The sequence below is a fragment of the Cryptomeria japonica genome, chromosome 10, assembly GCF_030272615.1.
Source record: "Cryptomeria japonica chromosome 10, Sugi_1.0, whole genome shotgun sequence".
NCBI lineage: Eukaryota > Viridiplantae > Streptophyta > Pinopsida > Cupressales > Cupressaceae > Cryptomeria > Cryptomeria japonica.
The window spans coordinates 93,278,575-93,298,580 of record NC_081414.1 but is presented as its reverse complement, the minus strand read 5'-3'; the positions used below and the strand labels follow the sequence as shown (position 1 = coordinate 93,298,580).

Below are 20,006 nucleotides of genomic sequence, written 5' to 3'. Positions count from 1 at the left end.
TTGTTGGATATTTGGCCAAAATAAACTAATATTAAAAAAAGAAAAGAAAAAGAAGTTTAGAATCTCTTATGTTATATAGGAGTGGTAGTTAGCAACCTGTAGAGTAGCATGAGAGTCCATAGATTGGAGCTCCAAGCCTGAAAAGGTAAAACTTAATAAGGGATGTAAAGAATAATTTTCATTTTGAACCATATAACTTTGCGATAAAGAAAACTATAGAAAGTCTGGTTTTAATCCTAAAATGTTAAATTTAACTTCTGTTAAATTGTTCCGTACGTAATTTTCAATGCAAAGAAAAAAAAAGTTTAACAACCATCTTACACTTTTTGCTTGATTTATAAATTATAAATTATAAAATCTTAAATAACTATTCAAAAGTTTTGTAGACCATATTATTTCTTTTCAATATTGCATATTATATGATTCTTTATTAGTCTAGTGTAGCATTCAATCCACTTGGTAAGATGAAGTTCTCCATAGACTGTTGTATTTTTTGGGGTTGAATGGTTTAGCACTCACGGGATCACATTTGCTAATCTCTTATTAGACTTGCATTACTCTGGTATTAGGAGAATATCCTAGGTTGAGAAACGCCTATTAGTCAAATGTAAAACCTCTTTAGACTTTAGACTAACATAAGGGGTATGATGGATCAATACATGCATTCCTAAGAAATTTTCTTTATTTGACGTTGCTTCCATCTTTGGGTGTTGAATTCAATGTGAAAACACAGTTAGACTTGTGAAATCTCTTGGCATGCTCATGTTCACCTATTTCCTTAAATTTAATTTAGAATAAATTGTAGCTAGACTGATTGGATTCTAGGTAGGCTTGAATGAGGTAGGATTTTCAGCAATTCATATACTATGTTAATATTTGACTTGTCACAAGGCACTAGTCTAAAGTAGGTAACTAATCAATTTGATATAATATGCTAACATATTCAATTATATATTTGGTTTAGATGTTTCCATCAAACTGCAAGTATTCTTGGGAGACTATATTTGATATGTCCATAGAGAGCAATCTAAGAGTGAATGTTGCATCTTTTGAGTGATACATTTGTTGCTTTGAGATCTTAGGTTTGTAAGTCTAGTAAGCTAGAGCTAGGTGTAATTAGTGACAAATAATAGGGTGACCCTGGTCCATCGTATTTGTCTTTAATTTTCTTGTAGGATCTTAGAGAAGGCCTCACTAGTTTTGTAAAATTAGAAGTGAGGAGAGTTGCTTTTGTCAAGAGCTCAAATCCACATGCAACTTGACCATGAACCTCACATGATGAATTGTATGGAATTGAATTAGTCATGGATGATCTTCTATGGCTACAGGGAGTGCAATTTGGAGTACAACATTGACTAGGGCACAAATATACAACTTTTTACTATATTTTTTTAATCTATGAATAGGTACAAACTAGATTGTTCACAAGAAGTGTGGCATGGACCTCTTCTTGACATATATCTTGTTTTTCAATCACGTTTGGACTTGGGAAACATTTTCTCTCATTTAACAAAAGCATGGTCGTCATCATTGTTGTCCTTTTGGCCTTCTCTCTTTTGTAGTAGAAATCTGGTATTCATCACCATCTTTAACTTTATAATTTTTTTTTCTTTTGTTTGCTGCTAAAATATTGGATCATTCTCCAAGCTTGTAGCAAATTCTAACCCAACTCAATCGATTAGGTCAATCATGATGGTCTTGTGGACTTAAAATCATGGCACGAAGCCTCTCCAATGGTTTTGGCAATTTTTTCTCTAGTACTTGTCACCTCCACGGGAATCGGATTCCTCCCTTAAATCAAAAATCTTGTAAGAGTGTTGGGTACCACTAAAATGCACCTATCAACAAAAAAATCAACTTATGTGTTTAAAGGATGACTTTTAATTTATCTTACACCAAGTTTTTGTGATGGAGATGGGAAAGGATAGGGGGATGCATTTTTGGTAGAGGTTTTGTGGAAGGCCATTTTGGGTACAGGTGTTCATTGTTTTGTCCTTGGAGTCACCGCTTGTCACCTCGTTTTCAGATATCCTTTCATTTTCCTAGCTGATTGACATGTTGAATACACATGTTGTATCCAGTGCAACATTGTTTGGTCCTCTTGCTTCGCCTATGCCTCTTCATTGCAACTTTCTTGGGGTACTCAGACCTGCTATAGTTTATAGGAGGTCTTCACCTTCGCAACAACCTAAGTGCAAGCCCCCATTCCGGAGTTTAGTCATCAGAAATCAGTTTCAGCGACTTTCTGCTTTTGTTTGTTGTTGAGGAGGCTCAACCTTCTCCTAAGTTTGTTATTGCTCCTCTTTTAGAGGCTGGTGGTGGAATTCCTATTTCGCTGCCTCGGGTCGAGTCACCTGCCTCTTTCTTGGAGAGGCATCTGTTTGACTCTTTAGAGGCTATTCTGATTTTGTCTACAATCTTTACATGGTCGTTCACTCTTGCCTTTTAGGAGCTTTTGGATGAGAATTTTGAGGCTGCATCATCCCTGGTTCTTGCTGCTGGTGAGATGCCTAGTGCTGCCCCAACGTTTGTCCCTCTTCGAGCTCATCCTCCCTTTTTGTATGATCAAGATTGGGAGGATGATGATCTAATGGGGGCAATTTCTAGGACGGTACTCTCCTTACCTTTTAGATTAGCATGTGCCTATCTCTGTTCTCCCGTGCTTGTCTTTGTGCCCTTCTGAAGGACCCAAGCTACTCCGTAGGTACTTGGTTATGAGGGGTGATATCTGTTTTTATATGTTTGTTCTCTCTTGGAGGACCCGAGTTACTCTGTAGGTACTTTGAAATAGGGGATTATTTGTCGTGCCCTTCTTCTATTTGTTAATCATCTTTCTTCTATCCGTCTATCTTGACTTTTGGGATTCAGAGACTATGCAAAGTGTTTTTATTTTATCTTTGTCTTCATGTGCCTTTCTTCAGATCCGTAAACTTTGGGACCATGATGAGTAACTCATACATAGATACATATACATAATCTAATTTCAGTGTTGTGAGTTCTTCTGACATCGAATAATTGGATCCTCCTTTCTCTTTGTGTTTTTGTTGATGTTGTGGGTATCATGTGTCATTTGTTGCAAGGTCACATTTCATGGGAACATCTCGTTATGTTGACATGACACAACATCGCTTCTTCTTAGAATGACTTTCGTTCTTTTTGTGCAATGCATGTCATTGTTATTAGAATATTTAATTATATTTTAGTCACCTATATTTAGTTCCTTGTTTAATGGTCATTTAGCTTTTTAGTTAATTAGCTTTTAAGCTTTATTTAGCATTTAGCATTTCTTTTTAATTAATTAGCTTTTAAGCTTTATTTAGCATTTAGCTTTTTCTTTTTAGTTAATTAGCTTTTAAGCTTAATTTAGTTTTTAGCTCTTTAATCTTTTACTTTAACATTATGTTCTAATTATAGAACATCGTCTTGTAACCTCTATATATACGTCTGTATATCGTTCAATGTAATCATCCGATTATTGAATCATTTATTCAATTTATTTTTCATGGTATCAGAGCATGTAAATTAAAAATTTCGAAAAATTTTTGTTATTAAAATTTTTCGAAGTTTTTATTGAAGAGATTTTTTTTTAAAACTGTTTTTTTTTAAAAGCAGATTTTTTTCTCTTCCTGGACAGTTTTTTTTTTGCAGGTTGAAAATTTTCCTAGGGTTTCTGCAATTTTCGACTAGGGTTTTGACCCTTCTGTTCAAGTCGAAATTTTATTTTGATTGTAAATTCTTGGTGGTTTTTTCGAGAGCTCAATTGGGTCGTCGTCAGATTTTTCTGGGTGAATTGTTTTTCGTGCCTCGATTTTTGAGCCGTCGGATCAGCATTTTGTTTTCAGATTCTTGGTGGGTTTTTCAAGAGCTTTTTTGGGTTGGTCTCATATTTTTCTGGGTGCCTCGTTTTCCGTGCCTCGATTTTTGTTCTAGCAAATTTGCCTTGAAATTTAAAAACAGTTCACAATTTCTGCTATTTCTGTGGACGTTGGGATTTTTGCTGTTTTTTTTGGCACCATTTATGCTGTTTTAAGTGTGCAGAAAATTTTAATTTTTGGGTTTCTTCCAAACCTCGAAATTCGTGCCTTGGAATTCGTGCCAGAATTCTCCTATAGGGTTTCAGTTTTTTCAACAGCTGTTTCTATTCTGATTTTTTTTAAAAATCAAATTCTTTTGTCTCTTGCTTTCACTTAGTTGACCTCGATAAACCTCGATTTCCGTGACGGCATCATTAACCAACATCATGTTGGAACATAGTCAGAAGTTCAACGGCTGCAACTACAACACCTGGAAACAGCGTATGCTTACCATCTTTGAGTATCGTTGCCTTGATCAGCTTGTTTTGGGCAAGGAATCTCGTCCAACAACAACAGGTGATGATCAAGACAAACATGATGTGAAGAATCGAGAGGCTGTTATGCTTATCAAACTCTCCGTCACAGATGATCAACTCCCACAAGTGCCTTCAGGTAAAACAGCAAACGAGATCTGGGATCTTTTGAAGGATCTTCATGAAACGTTCGACAAGAGCCGAGCTTTCTTTCTGAAGAATATGTTGTTTTCTATCATGATGGATGAGAAGTCATCTATCCAGGCACATCTTACAAAGATCAAGGACATCCGTGATCAGTTGGAAGCTATAGGCCGAACCATGGTGGAAGAGGATATGGTAGTGATCACGTTGAAAAGCCTTCCCAGATCCTACGAGCATTTCATTGATACACTCAATATCTCCTCTACTAGTGTTGATTTGAAGTTTCCTGATCTTTGCAACAAGCTACTACAACAGGATCGATGGAAGCAGTAGTTTGGAAGCAGCGCTAGTTCATCCACTGAATAGGCTTTCACAGCCTCAGCTTCGCATAAGTACAAGGGTAAAGCTCCGTCCTTCCAGCAGAAAGGACAAGGTCAAGGTCAACCTCAACAATCTTCCAAAAAGAAGAGCTTACAGTGTTTCTATTGTCATATATATGGCCATTTGGTGAAAGATTGCCGGAAATTGATAGCATCCCAGCAATCCAAACAGGGAGGGTCCAAGCAGAAAGCCAATTCTGCCACGCATCCTGATCAGAAGGTATCTGCCTTCTATGCGTTCATGGCCCAAACCTCCTCTGATGATGTTCAATCATCAGCCTGGTACATTGACTCTGGAGCCTCTCGACATTTCACACATCGTCGGGATTGGTTTACAGAGTACATGCCTTTCATTGATTCAGTGATCTTTGGTGGAGGTGAAGAGTATACTGTTGTTGGCAAGGGCAACGTTCAGATTTCATCTGGTGGGAGGGATTTAATATTCCTCAATGTATACTTTGTACCTGGTATGAAGCTCAATCTACTGTCAGTCTGTCAGATTATGTAGCATTCACCATAGCTGGATGTCGTCTTCGGGTTGCACAAGTGCAGCATTGTTGACAGGGAGACTCGCACTACAGTTGCAGTTGGTATTGAGGATCATGGTCTTTATAGACTTGTTGATTCTACTGGTTCTCAGGAGCTCGCCATGGCAGCTAGGAGTACTTCCATCAGCACTCTTTGGCATCAACGATATGGGCATCTCAATGTCCACTATCTCTCTCAGTTGATTCGAGAGGATCTAGTCGTAGGATTACTTGAGATTCAAACTCAGAATCATGGAGTTTGCGGAGCGTGTCAAGCTGGAAAGTAGCATAGGACTCCGTTTTCAGATGGAGACGCTTGGAGAGCATCCAAGGTCTTGCAACTCGTTCATGCAGACATCTGTGGTCCCATGAACACTCCATTAGTCACTGGATGTAGGTATTTTCTATTATTTGTTGATGATTTCAGCAGACGCATGTGGGTTTATTTTCTTAAGCAGAAATCAAAGGTGTTCACCATGTTTCAAACGTTTAAGGCCTTAGTGGAAAAAGAGTCTAGCTGTTAGATAGTCACTCTTCGGTCCGACAATGGAGGGGAATTTTGTTCTACAGAGTTCACCAACTTTTGTGCATCACATGGCATTAAGCATCAACTTACCACACCTTACACCCCACAGCAGAACGGTGTTGTTGAGCTTAGGAACCGTATAGTCACTGAGATGGCTCGGTCTATGTTGGAGCATAGAAATGTTCCAAAACACTTTTGGGCGGAAGCGGTCTTCACTGCAGTCTACCTTCTGAACCAGTCTCCCACAAAGGCCGTTAAGAAGATGACTCCAGAGGAAGCTTGGTCTAGCAGGAAGCCCAAAATCAGTCATTTGAAAGTTTTTGGCTCTATAGCTTATGTTTGGATTCCAGATGCCACACACACCAAACTGGATCCAAAGAGTCAGAAATTGATGTTCATCGGCTACAGTGACAACCACAAGGCATATCGGCTGGTTGATATAGACACTAATCACCTCATATTCAGTCGAGATGTAGTATTTAATGAAGAAAGAGGGCCTTTTCAGCGTTCCTCTCCTGATTTGAGCACTGAGGATCACCCTCCAAAGGCTTTAAGTATGGGTGTTCGTCTTCCCTTAGCTCCACTTGATGGGAGGGATTTAGTTGACTCTGAAGTTGTGGGGTCTCCAAGGCATGACATTGCACCCCCTGACTTTCCTCAAGATCTTCTTGATCCACATCTAGAGGAGCTTGCTCCAGATATTCCAGGCACTCTTCATCCTGCAGCAGATGTTGGTACTTCTACTCTCCGGCCTAAGTGGTGGGCCAAGATCATTGGTGATCTTCATGATGATGAGCTCATTGAGGGTAGATCCGTTAGAGGTAAGAGCCAACAACACACAGTTAATTTTGCTCTTACGGTCAACATTTACAGTATTTATGAGCCTCAAACATATATAGAGGCTAAAGGTGTACCTGAATGGGAAAAGGCTATGGCAGCAGAGCAACATAGTCTTCTGAAAAACAACACTTGGGTATTGTTTGATCTTCCTCCAGGAAAGAAGCCCATTGGTTGCAAATGGGTGTTTAAAGTCAAGTATAAAGCTGATGGAAGTCTTGATAAGTACAAGGCTCGGTTGGTGGCAAAAGGGTTTGCACAGAAGGAGGGCATCGACTGTGAAGAGACATTTGCTCCCACAGCCAAGATGAGTACCATTAGGCTTGTCCTCGCTCTCTCAGCTCAATTTGGATGGAAAGTCCATCAAATGGACGTCAAGAGTGCCTTTCTCAATGGTGATTTGCAGGAAGAAGTCTACATGACGTAGCCTCCAGGTTTCAAGGTCGCCGATAAGGAACACCAGGTATGTAGACTAGTCAAAGCACTCTATGGCCTCAAATAGGCTCCTCGTGCATGGTACATCAAAATTGATAAGTACTTGATTGATCAAGGCTTTCAGAGGAGTCCTTCAGATCCCAATTTGTATGTCAAACATACTAGTGATGATATTCTATTTATAGTAGTCTATGTTGATGATCTCATCATTACTGGCAATGCAATACATCTGATCATGTAGGTCAAACAAAATTTGTGTTAGCATTTTGATATGACAGATTTGGGACTTCTCCATTATTGTCTCGGTGTAAAGGTTTGGCAGACTGATAGCCACATATTCATTTCTCAGTCAAAGTATGCCAAGAGCTTACTAGATAAGTTTCGAATGCAAGATTGTAAACTTGCATCTACACCTATGGAGATAGGGCTCAAATTATCAGCCAAATCAGATTCACCTGTAGTGGATGAGTCTTCATTCAGGCAACTAGTGGGCAGCCTCATCTATCTCACCGCCACTAGACCTGACATCAGTTATGCCATGAGCTATTTTTCTCGCTTCATGTAAGCCCCAAAAGTTGAACATTGGATTGCAGCGAAGCGTGTGCTTGGATATGTGAAGGGCACTCCTGATTTTGGCATTCTGTATAGCAGAAGCAAAGATCCTAGGCCGGTTGGTTTTATAGACTCAGATTGGGCAGGTTGTGTTGATGACAGAAAGTCAACCTCTGGGTATGTTTTCAGCTTGGGTACAGGTGCAGTCACATGGACCAGCAAGAAGCAACAGGCAATAGCTCTTTCCTCGACTGAAGCAGAGTATCGGGGAACTGTTAAGGCAGCATGTGAGACAATTTGGCTACGTAGGATGCTTGAAGACATGCAAATGTCTCAACCAGGACCTGCTCCCTTGTTTTGTGATAATCAAGGGGTTCTAAAATTAGCCAAAAATCCAGTCTTCCATGAGCGGACAAAGCATGTGGAGCTTCATTGTCATTTCATCCGCCAGCATGTTGAAGATGGATCAGTGATACTGCAGTACATTCCTACAGAAGATCAGACTGCAAATATCCTCACCAAGTCCTTGAGCCCAGCAAAGTTTCTCAAATTTAGAGGGCAGCTTGGTGTGATAGATAGCATGACCATTAAGGGAGGGTATTAGAATATTTAATTATATTTTAGTCACCTATATTTAGTTCCTTGTTTAATGGTCATTTAGCTTTTTAGTTAATTAACTTTTAAGCTTTATTTAGCATTTAGCTTTTTCTTTTTAATTAATTAGCTTTTAAGCTTTATTTAGCATTTAGCTTTTTCTTTTTAGTTAATTAGCTTTTAAGCTTAATTTAGCTTTTAGCTATTTAATCTTTTACTTTAACATTATGTTCTAATTATAGAACATCGTCTTGTAACCTCTATATATGTGTGTATATCGTTCAATGTGATCATCCGATTATTGAATCATTCATTCAATTTATTTTTCAATTGTGAGGGGTTAACATATTTGCATTCAAGTTATATTTATCTTAGATCTTTTATTTTATTTGTTGCCTTTGTGGGGGCCAAACCACTATCCAATCAATCTCTAATATCTTATGTAGCTGTCCTATAATGTAGTTTGTAGCAGTCACATGTTGCCATATCGTATGGCTATCTAGCATAACACAACTTGCTAGCCATATGACATAATCTAACTATCTTTTATCTCAATGATCACTATCTTGTAATTTGTGTTTGATTGTAAATCATTTTTATATCTAAATTTTCACTTTTCATCTAACACGTTTGTCTGTAGCTTACATGTTTGTGATGATACAACTCAGCAATATCTCATGAAGGTTCAAGTCTCTTCCTAGGGGCAACTCCGCACATATAGTGGACTCTGCTTCCCCTTTGTATTTCGAAATAATTTTCTGAACTTTTTCCCTTTAATTTATCTCACACTTCATGATATGCTCGCTAAAGTGGGGCCAAAATGAAACGTCGTAAATCGCACCCTGTGCAATTCCATGTCACATGGCAACTCTACTTTAAGCCAAATCAAAGATATCCCCTTGGCTTCCATCCAAAGAAACAGGACTCGGACTCGGACTCGGACTCGGGACTCGGCGTCAGACTCGGCTCCAAACTCGGTTGGACTCGGGAAATTGAAAAACTCAAGAAATTTAGAGATTTTTAAAGATTTAAAACTTGTTTCAGACACCCTTTATTGAGTACACCTTAAAGACGCAATAACATCATCAAACTCGGCTCTTTTGATTACATACACAAGTATACATCAATCACATAAGCATAAATGCAAATTGTAGCTGAAGAAAATAACAAACATAGATATATAAATATTGTCAAATGTATACAATATTACAAAACTCATGGAATAAAAAATCCATGTCATCATATGATCATTATCAAATGTTTCATACAAATACCAAAGGTAAATAGTAAATACAACTACAAGTGTACAAGCCTATGGCTCAGAGGGCCGTGCACCCTCTCGCCCTGGCCCCCTGCGAAGGTGTTTAAAGTAGGTCCTGGATCATTCAGCAGCCATAGTCGCTCCTCGTTACACCATGCCATGCTCACCAACATCAGGAACAACCATGTCACTCTGAGTCTCAGTATTTCTTGTCTCTGCTCGTGCTCTCTGCTCCTCCTCTGCCATGGCTACAGCCTCAGCCTCTATATCTACCTGGTCGATCCAATCGATGTCATCATCACTAAAGACAACTGTAGGATTCCCAAGAGCTGTCTGATTCTCATTGGCCCACTCTGCTTCAAGATCAACCTCATCTAGAATGATAGGAGAGATGTCAACTAATGCATTCTTTCTCATTCTCAAGTGGAGGTTGTAGTGAACAAAGAAGAGATCATTCATCTTCTCCACAAATAATCTATTGCTCTTCTTGGAGTGTATGTGCTCAAACATACTCCAATTGCGCTCACAACCAGATGTGCTGCATGGTTGGCTCAAGATGCGAATGGCCAACTTCTGAATATTTGGTGTCGTTGGGCCAAAAAAGATCCACCAATGATCTGAGTTTGAAATGAGAAAAGTAATAAAATTAGTCTCACTCATGAACTTATTAAACAAGTTACAATATAGTATTGAATAAAACTAAAATTAAGCCGTACAATTTATTTTTACCTGGCATCATAGTTGTCCTATTGTCTTTGGCGACAGGACGAGAGAAGGTCTCCCCTTGTGCATTTGAGAACAACTGTAGCTCGAATAAGGTCTATGTGAGAAGTACCAGTAGGTCCCATCTTCTCCATGATTGCGTATAGCCCATTAAAGACCTCCACATCAGCCTTGAAAGAAGGGATAAAACGGAATGCCTGATTCAGATAATAGGCTGCCAAATGGATGGGCCTATGAAGCTGATGATGCCATCTCCTATCAATGATCTCCCAAATGGGACCATACTTGCTCTCATCTCCTCCACAGACGAATGTGATGGCCTTCTTCGTCCTATCCATGCCCTCATATATATAGCCCATTGCGGGCTTATCTTCATCCGCAACTCGCAACAAAACCACCAAGGGCTTAACAAACTGCAAAATTGAAAATATTGTGTAATTTAGAAAAATGAGCAAATAAGAGAATACATATAATAAGTTATAAAACATGAAGTTAAATTGTAGAATTTATAAAAAAATTACCTTCACTATCTCATCACAAGGGACCCAAAAGTCTTGCTCATCAAAAATGCAGTTTGCCATATCTTTCCTTACAGGGATGGTAGCATAGGATGAGGAAGACCACTCCTCACCAACAATCATACGTCTCAAGGCAGACTTAGACCTAAGCATGGACTGCAATGTGAGGAAGTTTGTGGCAAATCTTGTGATTCCTGGACGATGCAACTCCTTCTGCTTTGTGTATTGTCTCAGAAGAGCCAACACCCATGAATGATTATATACAAATTTGCAGACATTTCTTGCCCTTTCTACACATCTCTTGACCCATGGGATTTTCCAATATCCTCCAACATGAGGTCAATGCAATGAGCAACACATGGGGTCCAAACTATAGATGGGTGCCTCTCCATCAATAGTCTACCTGCAGCAACATAATTTGTTGCATTGTAAATTGTAATTAATGGAGATACAAACTACAAGATAGTAATTAATTTGCAAACAAAATTAGTTTGTAATCAAAAGTTTACCCACAGCAACATAATTTGCTGCATTGTCGGTCACCACCTGTACCACATTCTCCTCACCCACATCTTCAGTCACCTCCTCTATCTGCTCACATAGGTAGGTGGCATTCTTGCAATGGGCGGAGGCATCAATGGAATTGATGAAAACGGTGCCCCCTGAAATAAAAAAATAAAGGTAGGTCAATGATTATTCAATAAACCATTAGATAAAAAATAAAAAATTAAAGACTATATGAAACTAAAATTAATCAGTCACCTGCAGGAGAAACAAGAAAATTAAGGAGAGTTCTATTTCTCCTATCCGTCCAACCATCAGTCATGATGGTGCAACCTTTAGTGCTCCATATCTGGCGTTGTTCAGCTAAATCCTTCTTCACATCATCCACCATTTGAGACAAAATGGGTCCCCTCAAATCACTCTCATTAGGGGCTTTGAACCTCGCCCCGCATATGGTAAGGGCATTAACCATTTCTTGCCAATAAGGAGACTTGTCGCAAAGAAACTCAATGAGATAAGTTAAGTATAAAAATTCAATGAGATAAGTTAAGTATAAAGATTAAAACAATCAAAAATAAAAGTTAGTAAAACATTCACCTGGCTACAAAGAATGGAATACAGCTGTAGCTCCAAAACTTGCCAACTGCCATTTTAGCAGCATCATGGACCTCCTTGTTCCAACCCATGCCCTCAAGCGATGGTTGGGACCCAGGAGTAGGGCGAGGCACAAAGAAGGAATCCAACTTAGATTTACGAATCCTAGGTCCAATGCTAACACTCCCGCTACAACTACTAGTGCTAGGAGCATGAGCAGTGTGTTGACATGTATTTTGTACACTGCCTAACACAGAATAAAATACCCAAGGGTACCTTATCCTCTCTTGAATAAAGCCTCTGATTGCTGAAGATGTCGCGAAAAAGGATCAATTAGGATGACTCCAAGGTTCTTTGATGTAGGATCTCTACGTGTGGATAAGCGCCAGTGGTCGTTGTGAATGCTGTTTCATCAAGGGGCCTTACGTATCCGAATTTGTAAGAACAGAATTTCCTAATACTAATGAATTCTCAAAAGGATCAAAAGGTTGGGTTTGCAAGAGATAGATTCTAATCTAATCCTAAGAATGACTCAATGTAGGCTAGACTTGGTAGGATTCGACCAATTTCAGTATTGCCAAGAAATTACAACTCTATTGAGATTGATGCGATCTTCTAAGGTGATTATTGATTTTCAAATCATCAAGAATCATAGACACTACCATGAAGGTACATATCAATGGTTCAATAATGATTGAAGGTTTGAGCAATCCAAATATATCCAGTTGACCACACAAGGCGTCCTTACGATCAGCAATAAGCTAGTGGTTTGGAACGTGAATCTCACCAAAGATCAAGCTCAACACTTAGTCCTTCAAATTTAAACACTACTTCGACTGAGAATGATTCAAGAAAGTAAACAACCATGAAGATAGCCACAAGAATTGCAATAAAACACCATAACTTCAATATTTTATTGATCTCAAAGCTAAAATAGACAACAATTGCTTGGAATTCTTTCTTCAATGCTCAATCTTGCTACAAAATAACTTTCTTCTCTCTAATATCTAATATCTCCTCTAATATCTAGTCTCTCATCTAATCTCCTATTACAAAATGAAAGTGAGTGAGGTTATATATAGCATCCTCAATTACAATGAACGGTCCAGATCAAAAGAAGATCGATGGCTAAGATTATGACACCTAAACCCTAATTAGGGTTTATTACAAATAGTCCCCTTTTTATTGAACAATATTAAATGCATAGCCAAATATTTAATTGGCACAAAAATCTAGGAAACATAGACCAATGACAATTAAGGTGCCACATCATCTATAACAACCTTTCTTCTAGAATCTTATTCCCTTTCCAATGCTCTTTCTTAGCATATGCAATGAATCTAGACACAATTCCTTCAATCTCAGCAATAGGAATCTCGAGAAGATTCCTCATTTGTTCCTCCAAGTGGATGATCTGATCGAAAGCCTTGAGAAGAGCCGTGTCCCATCCAGGTTCAAGTTCTTTGATTTTCTCAATCAGGAGCATGGTAGCAAACATTTGATCCCGTTGCTAATCTGTAATAACATTCTCATCTTTGCAAAAGATGACCTTGACTCTTTCTTCTAATTCTTGAAGATCCACATCTGTCTCAACTTCGATCCTCCTGCCAAGAATAGTACATAACACTTCGAACACCTTGTCCTGAATCGGATGGATGACCTCTTCAACTTGATTGCATTTGGTACTGATGTCTTCGAAAAGAACTTCCTTCATCTGGAGTAGAGTTGACCACTGGAGTAAATTATGAGATCCTCTATCCATTATCTTTTCTTGTGGTAGGATCTTCCTTGATGTTTGCCTGATTACTTGTAGAACAGGAATGATAACATCCTTAGTATGAGCGAAAGCAGCTACAGTTATCATTAGGTTGTGGATGATCTCAAGAACCAGGATAGCTCGGTGGATGGTCTGCATCATTCTTGTTGCAAATTCAACAACAACTGTGTGGGATTTGTCAATCCAAGAGCTCATAAGCTGGACCAAGCTCTTGACTCTCTCTGCCTCACCAACTGATTCAAGGGGAAGTGCTTGCACAGGAGATACTGCTGGATCCTGACGTCCCAAAGGCTGATTGAGATGGCTAAAGTAGCCCCTCCAAGCACCGACCTCTCGCTCAAGCTTTCTATTCTTTTCCATTTCTTCTTTAAGCTTATCTTTAAGTGCCTCAAATGAATCAGTTGCCTCATCCAGTGTCTGCTCGGCTGTGAGTGGACCAAGCTCAAATGTTTCTACATCATACTCCTCTGCAAGGATTTCACCTTCATTCTTGTCCACTGCTGGTGTAGCTATCTGCAATTTCCTGGATCCTGTCTCATCTTTGATCATCTTGGACATCTTGGTGGCCTTCCTTTTCTCTGTTACTCCCTGAGAATTTCCTACAAGGCTCTCTAAGTCAATCACATTATCTTCATCCTCAATCACAATCACACTTGTTAGTCTCTCCTTCAACCAATCTGGAATGGCAGATCTCGTCTCTCTAACTTGTATCTCTTTAGGCAATGTTTCTTCTTCTCGGAGAGGAGATGTCACTTCGTCATCATTCTTGTCTTCATGTAGCTCATTGACTTGGGGAGATCGACTTGATGAACGTTGAGGTGCTTGCCCTTCTTCGTGTTTATCATTCTGTACCATCGATTCCATAGATTCCTCCACTTCAAGTGTCCTCTTCTCTTGTCTTACAACTTGACTTGTCTTCTTTTCATGTCGAGAAGATGTGCCGGATGAGCGATCTCGATTGGCCTCCTGCTTCCTCTTGGAGGATTCCCTTTTCTCAGGTCTTTCTTTCCTCTTCGAGCCTCTAGGATGAGGATTGCCCTCGCTTACACTTCGGAGATTGCCTTCGCTTGTGCTTCTGGGATGAGGATTGCCTTCACTTACACTTGCTCCTCCTTCCATTGGTCTTTCCTCCAAAGTAAAAGTCATAGGTATGTTCTGTTCTCTCAACTTTTGATGTTGCACATCCACCCATCTGCGAGTACAAGACAAAACTGGAGCCATCAAAGCATCTAGATCCAAAATCTCAGGCTCGTTCCAATCTATCTTCACTGCTTTGTTTTCTCGGTCATAGGACGATTGGAGATGTCTGCCACTGTCCTGAGCTTGATCGGCCACTCTGTAGACTTTGCATCTCTTGATGAGATCTAAAGGCAATTTGGAATGCATCTTTCTTTTTACTTCAAAATCATCTGAGAGATTCATCCAAAAGTCCTCTACGTGAAATTCATGCTTGTACTTTCTACCAACTGTCTCTTCTATATACCCATAAGGATCAAAATTCTCTCTCAAGGCAAAGAATGAAAATGAATATAAGGCCAACTCCTTCTTTGCATCATCTAAGGCTAGAGCATTAGGACATACCTCAACTGAATTTCCTAGTATGATAGGCATAGGAATTCCATTTCCATGCCTGTGTCTGAATGCCTTCGCATAAGCTGCCAACTGCCTAGTCACCTCAAGTAGCACTATCCTGTCTGTCGGATATCTCGGCAACATGTAGGGAGGTGAAGGACACCCATGAACTCTAATATATGTAAACTTCTGGAATTGGATGAACCAAGCACCATACCTCTTTACAAGCTCTTGTGCATCTTGAGATAGCCGATTGTGAATCCTGCCTTGCAATGTCCTGGTGATGTTTATTGTGAAGGTATCATTGACTAACTTGTAGTCACTTCTAGGTGGATGATGCAAATGGACATAAGAATCACAAACTCTGACTTCTCCAGGCCCTCTTCCGATCACTCCTCTGTGAGGTAGTCCTGCGTATTCAAAACTCCTGATCAAGGCATATATGATGTACGAGCTCATATGGAATGATTTGGTAGCCTTCAATCTTTTTAACTGCACGTCCAAGCAATGGCTAATCATTCTAGCCCAATGAATTGTTCCTTTTCCTTGAACTATCACTTGGATGAAGTAGAACATCCACTTCTCAAAATAGAAGGCTTGAGGAGCCCCTGTAACTCGGTTGAGCAAAGTTATCAAATCTCTATACTCCTCCTGGAAGTCGATCCTGTGTGGTGTGTTGGGAACTTGCTCAGGCGAGGATGACTTTTGAGTAACCAATTCTTATTGATGATGCTCAAGTGTTTGGATCATCTTCGTACATGGACCTGGCTCCTTCTAAGCTTTTGTAAATCATATCTCTATGCTCTGGAAGATGGAGAGTCTCACTTATAGCCTCCTCTGAAAGGTAAGCCAAAGTGTTTCCCTCCTTGGACACGATCGATCTTGACTGTGGGTCATAATGGCGGGCACACTCGATCATCAGCTCATGGCACTGAACTGCTGGAGGGAAACCGGCCGCCTTGATAATGCCACTTTCAATTATTCTCTTTGCGACAAGTGATGGCTTTCCAATGTAAGGGACCTCTCGAAACTTCTTCACACTGAAGTTCCCCAAGTTGGTATCTCCAATGTTGCTCCATTTTGACACGATCTTGGTCTCGAATTCTTCATTCTTTTGATCTTCCTTCATGAGAGCTGGACGACTAGTGGATGCTCCTGCCTTTGGGGTCGCCATCGTGACACCTACACAACATTTCATAATGAGTAATATATTTTGCAATGTAGAAATATAGACTAGGAAGAGGATTTAAGTTTAAATTAGGAAACCTCATGATAAATCTTTGAATTATCATTTCCTAAATTTAACTAAGCCACTTGAAATTCAAAATCCAAAATTCAAAATTGAGACTAGGATAATCTCGCCATACCTCCACTTGAGAATTAACTCTAAAAAACGATGCAAAATAAGGTGAATTTGCTAGGCAAAAATGATGTAGACCAAAACTCCCTTTAGCAAAATGCGCCTCTCCTTTAGTTCTCACGTGCATCAACTCCACCACCTTTAGCCTTCAATAAAATTCGCTCCTCTTAAATCAAATTTCGCACTCCTTCCTTGTTCTTCCAAATCGCACTTGAAATGATGAGTGAATGATGGATTAAAATCGCTCTACACACCCCTCTTATATAAGCGCTCACCACTTTTATTTTCCCATAGGCCGACTTGGAGAATAGGCCAAAAAATAAATAAAAATTAATAAAAGATGAAGGCCGACTTGATTAAAATATTAAAATAATACCCCAAAGCGCTCCATTTTTAAATTTAATCTAATAATAATTAATTTTAAATGCCTCTATAATTAAAAATTCGATTTTTCTAAGGCTCAAAATTAATTATTAAATGCTATGTGCTTTTATTAAATACCAATTTAATTTTTAAAAACATTTTGGAGTTTTAGCGAAATTGGCATTTAATGTGGTTTGGAGGACATTGGCGTCTAGGCATGGTAAAAAAATCAATTTGTTAATAACCTCGCTCTGGTCCCTGGGAGAGGGACAGGAGCGCCTTTTCATTTTTGACCTTGTATTCCTTGCTTTCACGTTCAAAATCTCTTCCTGGATGTCCAAAATGGGATTTTCGTTTGGAACTTTGAGTTTAATTTATTCAATCTTTGGAATGAATGCTCCTTAGAACCATTTCGCCCTGGTCCCTTGGTGGGGGACAGGAGCGATCTCACCTTTTGTCCTTGGTCTTTGTCTTTCAACTTGCCAATTCAAGTTTGGAGGCAAACAACGATCTTCATTCGTCCCTTCAGTGCATGTTTTACTCGTTTTCTCAAGGCAAAATAGACTCTCCAAAGATTTTCGCCTTGGTCCTCCAGTGAAGGACAGGAGCGATTTTTACATTTGAGCCTAAGATTGCTGATTCTTGGGGGCAATTCCTTGTTCATCATCTTTCGAAAGACATGTCTCACTTTGTACAACCTTGTCTTGGCGTGATTCTGGAGGAGTTTTGTTGATTTTGTGAAAATTGCCTTGGTCCTTGAGTGAAGGACAGGAGCGCCTTTTAGTTTATTGCACAATCTCTTAACCTCATCAATATCTAATTCCTTCAAGGCGTAAAACATCATTCCTTAATCCACCTTGAGTCTTGGAAACGAAAGTAGCATTCCAAAATGTTAGGCTATTAGGCAAATTTGAAGATTTCGCTCTGGTCCCTTGGTGAGGAACAGGAGCGCCCTAGCCATTTTTCATCGAATTTCGTGGTCTTTGCAACTTCATTCTTCCTTGAAGCATTTTAAATATCACTCCAATCTTATGTCTTGATCTGGATTCGCCCAAATTTGGGGAGGATGGCTTGATAATGTGATTTTCGCCCTGGTCCCTTGGAGAGGGACAGGAGCGCCTTGGCAATTATGAGCTCACTTATGTTTTGCTAACTTTCAAAATTATCTTCAATGGATTGATTACGTCCTCCTTCATTCATCTCAAACATGAAACTTGTCTTTCCTTTGCCAGAAGTTTGTCTTATGAGAAAATCGCTCTGGTCCCTTTGAGAGGGACAGGAGCACTTCTTTGAAAATCGCTCTGGTCCCTTCAGGAGGGACAGGAGCGCTTTAGCCAATTGGGGTTGATTTCCTCCTTTGCGAATTGTTCAAGTTATATTCAACGGACAAAACTCGCTTCCCTTGGTCTCCTCAAATCGTAAAATCACTTAAACCTTGCAAGGATAATGCAAATTCGGAACTCAAGCTCCAGTCCTTCAGTGAGGGACAGGAGCGATTTTTGTCCTCAAGGCCAAAATGCTTCACTTTTCATCTCAACTTTCCTTTGCTGGGGAAGATATCATCTTTTAACAATCCATGAACGAGAGCCCAAATCCAAAAAAGGTCCAAGAAGATGTGTACAAAGAAAATCGCTCTGGTCCCTGGGTGAGGGACAGGAGCGAATTCATCTTGCTAGACAAAAGTGCAACCTTTCATTGCTTTTGACTAAGTCTGGATGCTCCACTACGCTCAGTTCATCCTTCATTGTGTCCTTGATGCTTCAATTTGGTCAACCAAGACCCAAAATGACCCAAAACAAAACATTTCGCCCTGGTCCTTCAGTGGAGGACAGGAGCGAATTCACCTTAAATCTTCAAAATTCATCATTTTCGAGTCTTCGAAATCTTCAATTTACGTCCAATTATATCCCCTGGCGACCCTGCACAAAACAATTAAAGGAAGTTAGAGACAGATATGCATTAAATAACATTTTCGCCTTGGTCCCTGGGAGAGGGACAGGGGCGATTTCACCTTTATAAGCTAAAATATCCATAATTTCAATCTTCAAATCACTTCATCACGCAGAGTTCGGCCATCTTCAAGGCCCGAATGAGTTATCTTGTTTCCAAAAACTTGGTCAAAGTTCACCTAGACAAAATGCACAATTCCATCATAAAAATGCTAACACTTAGGCATAGCTTGAATTTGCCCTCAAAAAACCCTGGCTAGACCTAAGCTGAGATCCAACTGACCTTCTTGACAGGCTCATCCTATTTCAAAATTTGCAATCTTCGGGAGGATGCTTAATAATCTTTCAAAATTTGACTGGACTCGGTTTGAAAATATCCAAAAGAAACCCCTAAGGCTTAACCCTAGTCCAGACAACTCACTCACCCAAAACCCTAAAAAACAGAGAGAGGAACAGGCAAAACCAAGCGAAAAAGAGGGGGTCCCCATTCTAATGGAGCGATGTGTGAAATGGTCACAACATAGTGGCGGTGGCACTGCCACTTATAGAAGTAGAACCGGAAGCACCAACAGTAGCTAACTGAGTGGGACGATATGAAGGTAAGGAAGAAGGGCCTCCAACACAACCTAACTGTGTTCCTAAAATTGCCTCTCCCAATGCCCGCTCGATCCTCCTTTTGTTTCTTTTTCCTTTCAATTTCCTCAACCATTACATAACATTCACGTACGACCTCAGGGAGTGCTTTTAGGCATGGTTCGGCATCATGTCCATGCACACCAGCAATATGGTATTTCAGTCTTGTTGTGACCTTTTCCACACATCGCTCCATTGCAAATGGGGACCCTCTGATTTTCCTGCTTTCTAGGGTTTTGTTAGCATCCTCTAACCTTTTGCTGCAGTTTCACCAAGCCTTATCCAGTTCAGAGCATTTCAGGCCCTAACGATTGAAAGTTAGTTTTTTGCAAGTTATGTGATTCCGGAGTGTGAACACCACCAGAGTGCTTAGAAAGGCCAAAGGACGAAGATCGCAATCGATTTGGATGAATTTGGACAACTTTCTATT

At 39.8% G+C, this 20,006-nt stretch overlaps 1 protein-coding gene across 6 annotated transcripts in view; it reads left to right on the top strand.

Annotated features, from left to right (window-relative positions):
- Nucleotides 1-20,006, top strand: part of LOC131042116 (uncharacterized) — a 137,552-nt gene that overhangs the window by 54,999 nt on the left and 62,547 nt on the right. The gene's annotated exons all lie outside the window — the stretch shown is intronic.